Raw genomic sequence first — 11093 nt, 5'->3', positions numbered from 1 at the left:
CCGAGAAGCTTCCATGGCGGTGGAGAATCTCCTGGAGGTCAATCCTCCCTCCGGTAGGGTGCCGGGAAGAGGTCTCCTGACGCTCCCGATCTTGGAAGCGTTGCGGCAGTAGAACGATGGAGAAACTTGCGATTCCAGAAAGTCTGTGAGGGTTTCCACACGGAACACTAAATGTAGGCCTAAGGAGGGCACCGGAGGAGGTGGGGCCCACCCAGCCGACCTCCTGGCACGGCCTGAGCCCTCGCCGCACCAGCAGGCCGCCTGGGAGGCCCCTCGCCCCCCTCTGGCCGTCCTTTGGTGATCCGTAAGCTTCTATTTCGCTGATTTTGTTATATATTTTTCTGGATTTTTTCGGGCTTCAGAAAATTGGGTAAAAGCCCGTGCAAAAAAGACATCGGTAGACAGAAACTGGCACTGGGTGCACTGAGTTAGTAGGTTAGTCCAAATATGTGTAACATGATATAAAAGTGTAGCAAAATATGTACCAGTGTCACCCAAAAGAACATGGAACAAGTTATAGATACGTTTGGGATGTATCAGAGGTTTCTGGGTACGACGACCATCTACAAGATTTAAGGGGAGGGCGTTAGTAATGCTTTTCAAGTAGACTGGAAGAGGTAAGAAATGGACAAACTCCTAAGTATAGACACTAGGTATACTTTTGGTAAAGGGGTTTACCCTATGTCACATCCATCCTAACCAAGGCTTCCTACAGTCAGTATGACTCTGATACCAGCTCTATGGGGACCCCAAAACATAAGTCGTGATCACCGAATGCACGTGTATAGAGATCCCATATATCAATGCTCACCGAACATACAGAAGTTGAATAACAAGAGTCTTACATCCATAGATACCGTTTGATACCAATAGAGACCATAAAGTCTAGTCTTACATATACAGGGCCTCGAAGGCTGACACACCAAACATAACTAGCAACGGAAATCTTGATCGAAAGCGTGAACCTGAGCGAGTTGCCTTAAACCTATAGGTATTCTGACTGGGAAGCGTCCTAGTTCGCGTGTTCGTCTTCAACGAACTCTTCTCCATATGGTTTCTCTTCCAAGCCTGGCCAATTTAATAACTAGTGGCAAGCCAATGAGTACTTTGAATGTACTCGCAAGAAACCCATGATGTGCAACAAGGTAATAACAATGCATAGTATAGCACTAAGCAGCTAAGTTTGCGGAAAGCTAATTTTTCTTGCAATGACATGATAAATCTTGTAAAAGCATGCATCATCATGCCGCAAATATCCATAAGAACAAGTTATAGATATCATCGTAAGTACGGATTCAATGTCCCACGTTCATTTCCCATACCAAGTTGTCTAACTTAGCTCAAGTATCATTTCTCATACAATCACCTTTTTCACACACGCACACTTGGCTTATGCGAAAACATGTGGACGTAGTTTAAGAAGGATTATCCAACTGTCCTTGAATGTGGACAAAGCTATACAAATAGTTTACACTCTCCAGAGGTTGCACGCTGTACCCACGAGACACGGGGAGCTTTCATGTCATCCACGACTCGTGATATATTACATACCCGAGGTAAGCGCCCGAACAATGCCTTTCCTCTAACGATGATAAACAAAGAGTCCACTTTATTAGTACCCAGCCCTCATGATATACATCGTACAAGCCTCGATCTAGATCGTATCATCCATGAAGGGACCAACAGTGTGCGTGGTGCTTGTGAAAACAGCTCATGGTTGCCCTACCTGGCACGACCCCGTGTCGAGAGTGGCCACGCCACTCTCGTTACTAGTAATGTGGGCTCTCACTAGAAGCGACCAAAGTAATCAACAAATCCATGTCGCATAAGGGGTGTCACGGCTGCACATGTAAGGTTGGGATGGTCAGCAATTCTTAAACCTAATCTCGTTTTCGAAACCACACACATGAAACCTTTCATCGGTACACCATTTCTTTCCCATGTGGTCATCCATCTCAACACTATCTCCCTCGGGCATTAGTGGCACCCGACGGGGTTTTTGAAATCATTTGAAATCATTTATTTCATTGTCACCATGCATAGACCCATCCCATTAGTGTAGCAGCTACTAGCAACCTAACTATTTCCCACCCGCACAACCCTTATAGGTGGTAGGGTCATGCCCAAGTGCAAGTATCAACATGGAGTGTCTAGCAGACAACCTACGAAGGTGGTCACCTGATGAGGATGCCAACTCCATTGTTACACCCACTGCCCCAACTGCTATACATACTCGACCATATACTAGAGCTCGCGCACACATTACCAGGTATTTTCGTTTCTTGGAAATCCTTCTAATGTTCATGAACATATGATGTTGTCTATGTTATTAAATTTTGTTGTACTTATGAATGAAGGACCTAGCATGGACATGAAGGATATCCGTTGGAGTGGGATGAATCATGGAGAAGAAGGTGCACGTGCGGGAAAGAACAGTGGAACTTCCGATGGTGATTTTCGCACATCTAAGCGACCATAAGGAGAGCTTGAAGGCTTGGATGAAATATTCAAGGCGCCACTTTATAAATTTAGTCCATACACTATTATAGGTGTTGTGCCACCTTATTTTTGGGCCAGGCCCATGTAATTTCGAAATACCATATTATAGGCTCTTTTTAGAGTCTGTATATGTGAGGAAACTGAGTTAGGATCGGTTTCGGAGCCCTCCTCCAAGGGAACATGAAATTCCTCCTCCCCCATATATACAACCCTTAGGGCACCGTTTAGACTTGGCTTTTGTTTAGATTACAAGTTCATCGTAGCTGCAACTTCACGTTCTTTGTTTGTGTCCTAGGACCACACAAAGGCTTCACAGAACCCCACTTTCATCAATAAAGCTTTCCTCTTATATTCGCAATATCCATATTGCAATCTTAGTTTCTTGCTTGTTCTTAATAGACGTGCAGGAAACATACCCTCGTGGTTAGGTTGATTGTTCTCCATCATGGTCAAAAACCTCGTGGTTAGCGACTTTTAAGGTGCGATATCCTCACACGTTCATAGTCGGATCGTCAAAGTCAACTCCACCAAAAACTATAATCACCATCTCATTGAAACACATGTGCAATTTCACCTCTATCAAGTGGTATCATATTTCCAGGAAGCTCGGTGAGATTTTACTTGTTCTTTTGTAGTTAGATCGCATCTGTTCTTCATACCTATAGTCCATGGAAAAGACACAAAAAATTAGGGTTAGATCATCGTATCCGAAGAAATCTGAGCCTTTGCATAGTCTTTTTAGTATTTTGCTTTGTTGAATTTGCGGTTACATCGTCATGTTGAATTTGTAGTCTTCGTGTCTAGTCCTTTAGAGTTTCGAGTTCTGTTCACAGGTTGTCACGCCGCCACCGCGCCATCTTTCATCTCTGCCATATACCACCACCATGCTACCATCATCACTGCTGCCATATACCACCACCACGCCACCATTATCCTTGCTGCCATATATCACCACCACATATCAACCACCAATCCTAGTCTGAGTCCTTTATGTATTAGGTTACTTTTGAGATCCTATTGCTTTCGGTTTGGTGTTTCCCTACCTCAATAGGTTTCGAAGTAGTTTTTAGGCCAAAATATTGGAGGGTGGATTTTTTTCCCTATCATGTTGTTAGGCTTTTTCAGCGTTTTGAGACACTCGCCATTATAGTGATTTTCCGAAAAAAGAGTGAAAAGGGGGCAAAAAAAGAGAAAGAAAGTCAGAGTAGCTCTTCCCTTGATTACGTGTAGCCTCATGATTTTGACGGTGTTCTAGGCTCGCATCTCTAGTATGTTCTATCCTAGGACCAGCACGGTATCGTCCCTGAGCATCCTTTCAACTTTGCATCTCTGAACTAATTATTGCTGACCCTTTTTGCTGCCATATTATAAGCCTTCCTAGCTCCACATACATCTACATCGTGTGTTTGACACCACCTGGGAATCTCTCTATCCAAGATTTGAGAGTTTTGACTACACCGCTTGGCGATCACCACTTGCTGTTGGGAAGAACTGGTAAGAATTTGAGATTTCCTAACGGATTTCTGACACACCAATTCCAACACCACCATCAATTCCTAGTAGTCTGTAGGTTCATATATTTCTTTGTTCCCATTGCAGCTAACCATGCCAGTATCACAAGCCAACGAGATCGACTGGGAGAGCCTGACCAACCTTGGAGAGGCCATGGAGAAACTAGACGGTCTGGAGAAGACCTTAGACACCAAGATGGACACCAAGTTCAGTGAGGTGCTTGCTCGTCTACAACCACCAGATGCAGCTTTCATCCCTCTCCGACAACAACAACAATGACATCAATGAGGCCCTGATTTTGTGGGACAAACGTGACGTGTGCCTTCCGACCAAGCATAGAATTCTGGTATTGTTGATCCTCCTCCTGCTTCTACTACTACTACTACTACTGAGTTTTATGTGGCTGAGAAGAATGAGGATTATGATGGTGATAACGATGATGAGGGAGAGGTTTCTCCTAATCAGCACGAGGGACAACAACCACAACCACAAGCATCGGGTCGTCCACATGGTTACAATTGCAATGGTTGGGCTGCACCACCCCCTCACGTAAGGGATCATGACAAACTCCCTAAACTTAAATTGAATATTCCTACATTTGATGGTACAAATGTTTCTGATATATATCTTACTTGGGAGTTTGAAAGAGAATAACATTTTACATGCTTACAATTTCTTGAGGATAGACGTGTTGCTCTTGTTGTTTGTTCAATCACTAGTTTTGCTTGTGTTTGGTGGTCTAAACATTGTAGAAGACATCATGCTAATATTCCAACTACTTTGGCTGCTGTGAAAACTGCTATGCGTGCTTGTTGGGTTCCACTATATTATCAACGTGAATTACTTCAAAAATTGTAGCATTTAAGACAAGCAAATAATTCTGTAGAAGAATAGTATCAAGAATTACAAACTAGCATGATCAGATGTGGTATTGCTGAGCACAAGGAAGCTATGCTTGCACGTTTTATTTGTGGATTAAATAGTGATATTCAGACTATTCTAGAATATAAGGACTATAACACAATCAATCATTTATTCCATCTTGCTTGCAAAGTTGAACGTGAAGTGCAAGATCCACAGGCTTTGGCGAGAACTAACTTTTCTGCAGGTCGAATTTCCTCATGAATGCCACAGACCTCATCTTATTCCACACGTCCTCCTGCATCAGCACCACCTACTTTAGCCACCAATACCAACAAAGATACCAGGAAATAGGCCCCTGCCACACCCTCCACCAAGAGCACACCTTTCGGGCCAGCACAGAGCTCTTGTTCTTCCATGGCATCCACAGGGAAAACACATGAGTTTATCTGTCATCGTTGCAAGGCTGGGGGTTATTATGCGAGAGAGTGCCCGTCCAAGCGTGTGATGATTGTTACTGAGGATGGTGGATATGACTCCGCTAGTGATTATGAGGAGGAAACTCTTGCTCTTATTGCAAGTGAAGAACAAAGTGTGGACGATACTCAACAAGAGACACAATATATGGCTGCTGACTATGCTGACAGGTATGAAAGCTTAGTTGCTCAACGTGTTTTAAGTGTCCAGGTAATACAGATTGAGTAAAATCAGAGGCACAACTTGTTCCATACAACGGGAGTTGTGAAGGAACGTTCTGTTCATGTAATCATCGATGGAGGGATTTGCAACAACTTAGATAGCATGGAGATGGTGGAGAAGTTGTCTCTCACCACCATACCACATCCTCGTCCTTATTATATCCAGTGGTTCAACAACGGTGGCCAGGATGAGGTAACACGTATTGTTCATGTGCATTTTAGTATTGCTACATATTTTGATTTTGTTGATTGTGATGTGGTACCCATGCAAGCATGCTCCATTTTACTTGGTAGACCATGGATATTTGATAAAAATTATGTACACCATGGTAGGACAAATCAGTATACTCTTGTTCATCAGGATCAAAATATAACTTTGCTTCCTATGTCTCCTAAACATATTATGAAAGATGACATTGCTAGAGCTAGTAAAGAAAAACATGACCTAGATAAGAGTGAAAATTATATTATAGCAAAGGAATCTGAGCAACACAATAAGCCTAATACACCATCATCTAGTGTTGCATCTAAAATAAAACTGAAGAATGGTTGATTACTTGCCACTAAATCTGATATTACTGATTTGGATGTTACTACATCTGTTTGCTATGCTTTCGTATGGAAAGAGGTATTATTTTCATTCGAGGACATGTCTCCCTCTTGCCTCCTACTGCATTAACATTTTGCAAGAGTTCACTGAAGTCTTTTCACAAGACGTGCCACCGGGATTACCACCTATTAGAGGGATTGAGCATCAGATTGACTTAATTCCCGAGGCATCGCTACCCAACCGTGCACCATCCCGCACCAATCCAGAGGAAACGAAGGAGATTATGCGTCAACTACAGGAGCTACTCAACAAGTTTTATATAAGCGAATCTCATAGTACTTGTGTTGTCAAGGCCGGCCTTGAGGGGGGCACGGAGGGCTAACGCCCCGGGCCCCCAAAATCGAGGGGCCACTCTGCAGGGTGTACAACTAGGCTTTGGCCCAACGTATATTTGCTGATAGAAGATTTCTATGGGTTGGATGGCTTGCTCACGACACGAACATAACTACCCAGCTAGCCTGTGATGGACTAGTTCCTAGCATGTACGTGCACGCCGAGAAATAACGAACATATTAATCCTTCAGATTTGTTCCTAGTTAGTATGTGCACATCGATAAAACTGAACTGATTGATCCCTTCCATCATGCATGTATTCACGAAACGGTTCCCAATTTTCAAGAGGCCGCGAACTTGTAGGTTCTTCGTGACTGCATGCTCGGTGATCATTCCCCCTTTTTCTACTTAATCGAAATTTCCTTTCTAATTCAGATTGTCCGCCAATTTTAATTCCTCCAATGTCGTCACAACCCTCCTTTTGCTATGCATCCATGAACGATTCAACCATCCAAGGTATATCCTATAGTCTAATTGTGATTCCTAGCAAATTCTAGAAGGTAAGAACTTTTCAAGTTAAATATTGTTTTAGGGTTGATATGGAGATCACTTCTTTGAAAGATAGATTTAAAGAAATCATGGTTTTTAATTATTATTTAGTTTTTTATTGAGTTCAGGCACCCTGAAATCATTCAACGATGTTGAACTTCAAGAGTGTTGCATATATTTCGCAGAAACTTTCTTTCTTGATGGTTCATGTGATGGTGGGGCATATGATACTATTTACTAATTAAAGATTGTGAGATTAATTTTGCCTCATGGTGCAACTTCTACTTTGGTAATTTTTTACCAAGTGAGAGAAACTAATTGTTACACTAATATATCCATTGCTTATCGTGCCTTATTTATTGTGCATGTGACTATCATGAAAGAAGGTTTTAAAAACTGAAATTGCTAAAGAATTATCCGAGGTTAACAATGACTCAACACAACCTAATTGGTTTGGCAACATTATCCATCGAGCATAGATTATTGGATGGTATGAACATCGACCACGTCATAAGTGTCTTTGCATCGAGGAATGTAGAAGAAATGTTTAAGGTAATATGTAAATTATGTGATATGCATAGATTTAGAAGCATTTAAGTGTTATTGTTAATATTTCATATATAATTGTATGCATTTTTATTGTTATGAAGCGTATATTAAGGGCCCCAAATTTTAATCTCGCCCCGGGACCCCAAAATCTCAGGGTCGGCCCTGTGTGTTGTTCCTATTATTCTAGTGCCGAAAAAGGATGGTACATCATGTATGAGTGTTGATTGTATATGCATTAATAATATTACTATTTTCTATCATCGTCCTATTCCTAGGCTAGATGATATGCTTGATGAATTAAGTTGCTCTACAATTTTCTCCAAAGTTGATATGCATAGTGGATACCATCAAATTTGCATGAAATTGGGAGATGAATGGAAGACAACATTTAAAACTAAGTTTGGATTGTATGAGTGGTTAGTTATGCCTTTTGGGTTAACTAATGCACCTAGCACTTTCATGAGATTAGTGAATGAGGTTTTACGTGCTTTCATTGGACGACTTGTTGTAGTCTACTTTGATGATATATTGATTTATCGTAGATCTTTGGAGGAACCCTTGGATCATTTGCGTGCTGTTTTTAAGGCTCTACGTGATGCACGTTTGTTCGGTAACCTTGGGAAGTGCATCTTTTGCACCGACCAAGTATCTGTTCTTGGCTATGTTGTTACTCCACACGGAATTGAAGCTCATAAAGCCAAGATTGATGCTATAGAGAGTTGGCCTCAGCCCAAAACGGTCCCACAAGTAAGGAGTTTTCTTGGACTCGCCGGGTTTTATAGGCATTTTGTGAGATATTTCAACACAATTGCTGCACCTCACAATGAGCTTACAAAGAAGAATGTGCCTGATGCTTGGGGTACCACACACGAAGACGCCTTCACGGTTTTGAAAGATAAGTTAACACATGCTCCTTTAGTCCAACTTCCTCATTTTAATAAGACTTTTGAGCTTGAATGTGATGCTAGTGGAATTGGTTAATGAGGTGTGTTCTGTAATGCCCCAGACACACCCGTCGGCGGTCATTACTCCTAGCTGGATCTAGACTGGCCCCATATATCAATACTATTCTTTTCTGCGCAGTTCGACCTCACTCATGCACACCCGGGATCAACTTTCAGGTCGGTCACACGTCCTAGAACTACTCCAAGCCGAGCACGCTTACCCTAGGATTTATGTTCGAATAGGCTCCTGGAAAAGAAGGAATTCCATATTTATATGAGAAGTCTATCATTCTTAATAAGTTAGGCTATCACATACACCATCAATTAAAGGAACTGACGCCCTCGTCGGGCCAGAGGAGCGTTCTCTCTTGGCACAAACGTATGTGCATCCAGTCACCTGGGATCAACTTCCCTGTCGGTCACCCATCCTAGAACTACTCCAAGACGAGCACGCTTAACCTCGGAGAACTTTTCGAATGGCCTCACAAAAAAGAAGGAATTCCTTAGTTATATGAGTAGTCTATCATCCCTAATAAGCTAGGCTATCACATGTTATTACAATATGGTGAACCTGTTGCATACTTTTCTGAAAAATTGAGTGAACCTTCTCTGAATTATTGTACTTATGATAAGGAATTACATGCTCTTGTTCGGACTTTGGAAACATGGCAACATTATTTATGGCCTAAAGAATTTGTCATACATTCTGATCATGAATCTTTCAAACATATTGAAAGTCAAGCAAAATTGAACTGTATACATAATAAACGGGTTGAATTCGTTGAGATTTTCTCGTACATCATTAAAAACAAAGAAGTGAAAAGAAAATGTTATTGTTGATGCATTGTCTTGTCATTATACTATGCTTTCACAACTTGACTTTAAAATATTTGCTTCGGAGACCAAAGATCGATATATGCATGATGCTGATTTTAAAGATGTGTTGGAGAATTGTAAAGAAGGGAGAACATAGAACATGTTCATCATTAATGATGTATTTGTGATTCGTGCTACCAAGTTATGCATTCCAGCTAGCTCCATTCGTATTTTGTTGTTACAGCAGGCGCACGGAGGATGTTTGATGGGACACTTTGGCGTAAAGAAGACGGAAGACGTACTTGCTACACATTTCTTTTGGCCAAAGATGCGATGAGATGTTTACCATGAAAGGGTCGATATGGTTGACTAGAGGGGGTGAATAGGCACCTAACGAAATTTAAACTTTTCTTTAAACAAATTAGTTTTAGCAACAAATAGGTTTTCTAGATATGCAACTAGGTGAGAAACCTATATGATGCTAACAATAACAATAATAAGCAAGAAGTAAATAGAAGTAAAGGTAAGAAATAACCACAAGTGGAACCCATGAAGATGAGGATGTGTTTCCGAACTTCCTTCCCTTTGTCGGGAAGTACGTCTCCGTTGGAGCGGTGTGTAGGCACAATGCTCCCCAATATGCCACTAAGGCCACCGTATTATTATCATGCCCTCACAGAATGCAAGGTGTCGTGATTCCACTAAGTGGTGCCCTTGAAGGTGGCGACCGTACCTTTAACAAACAAGGTTGGGGCTCTCTCCACAATGTAATTGGAGGCTCCCAACGAAACTAAGAAGCTTCACCACAATGGAATGTGGCTCCAAGGTGACCTCTTCCGTCTAGGGTGCTCAAGCACCAAAGAGTAACAAAATCCACACAAGAAACTTTGGAGGAATCAATTTTACATTGGTGGAAGTGTATATTCATATCTCCTCCGTCAAACCCTTGCAAGAAAACAAGTTTGGGTGGCTAGGGACGGAGATCGGGCAAGAAAGCTTGGAGTTCATCAATGGTGGAGAGAGAGAGGTAAGATATAAGAGGGAGGTGGAAGAAACCCCCTTTATATAGGGACCCCACTTTCTAACCGTTACAACCGTTTTTAACCGACAACAGTTCAACCAGTTCCCAAGGCGGTACAACCGGGCTGCATATTTTAGCAGTACAACCGCTGAGCCACCGCCCAATAACCGGACCTCAACAGAAGGTTGGCGAACGGTTCTACCCACGACAACTGCTGGACATAGCTAAGTCCCAAGTGGTACAACCGCCAGGAACATCGGTAGTACCAACTATACTTAATATAGCGGTACAACCGGGCTGCCACCGCCCAACCATCGCAGCACAACAGAACCGCAGCCGGTTGTGGACCGGTGCTGGGTTAGTTCAACCACTTAGGGTGTAGGCTGTACAACCTCCCTAGGCAGCGGTACAGCCGTTCAGTCAGTAAGGAGGTCCCTATCTATCAATGATGCGATGGAACGAGGTGGGTTCAAAAGAGTGTGAGAGAGAATTCGTTCATCCATAGACTTCCAATGTGGATCCCCTCTTAATAGTATGGGATCCCGACGACCAAAGAGATTAAACAAGTAGGGAACATGTCTTCGATCTTTTCCGTTTGGAGGTAATACCTAAACGCCTTGCGTTTTACATATGATACTTGCACACTTGACACACGGTTAGATAACATAGTGAGTTATCATCATCGCCAAAACACTTAAGGTAGTAGAATGCCCTTACAATCTCCCCATTTTTGGTGGAGGATGACAACAACATGATTTGCA

This window comes from Hordeum vulgare, chromosome 4H (assembly GCF_904849725.1).
Source record: "Hordeum vulgare subsp. vulgare chromosome 4H, MorexV3_pseudomolecules_assembly, whole genome shotgun sequence".
Classification (NCBI taxonomy): Eukaryota; Viridiplantae; Streptophyta; class Magnoliopsida; order Poales; family Poaceae; genus Hordeum; species Hordeum vulgare.
Note: the sequence above shows the minus strand (reverse complement) of the source record.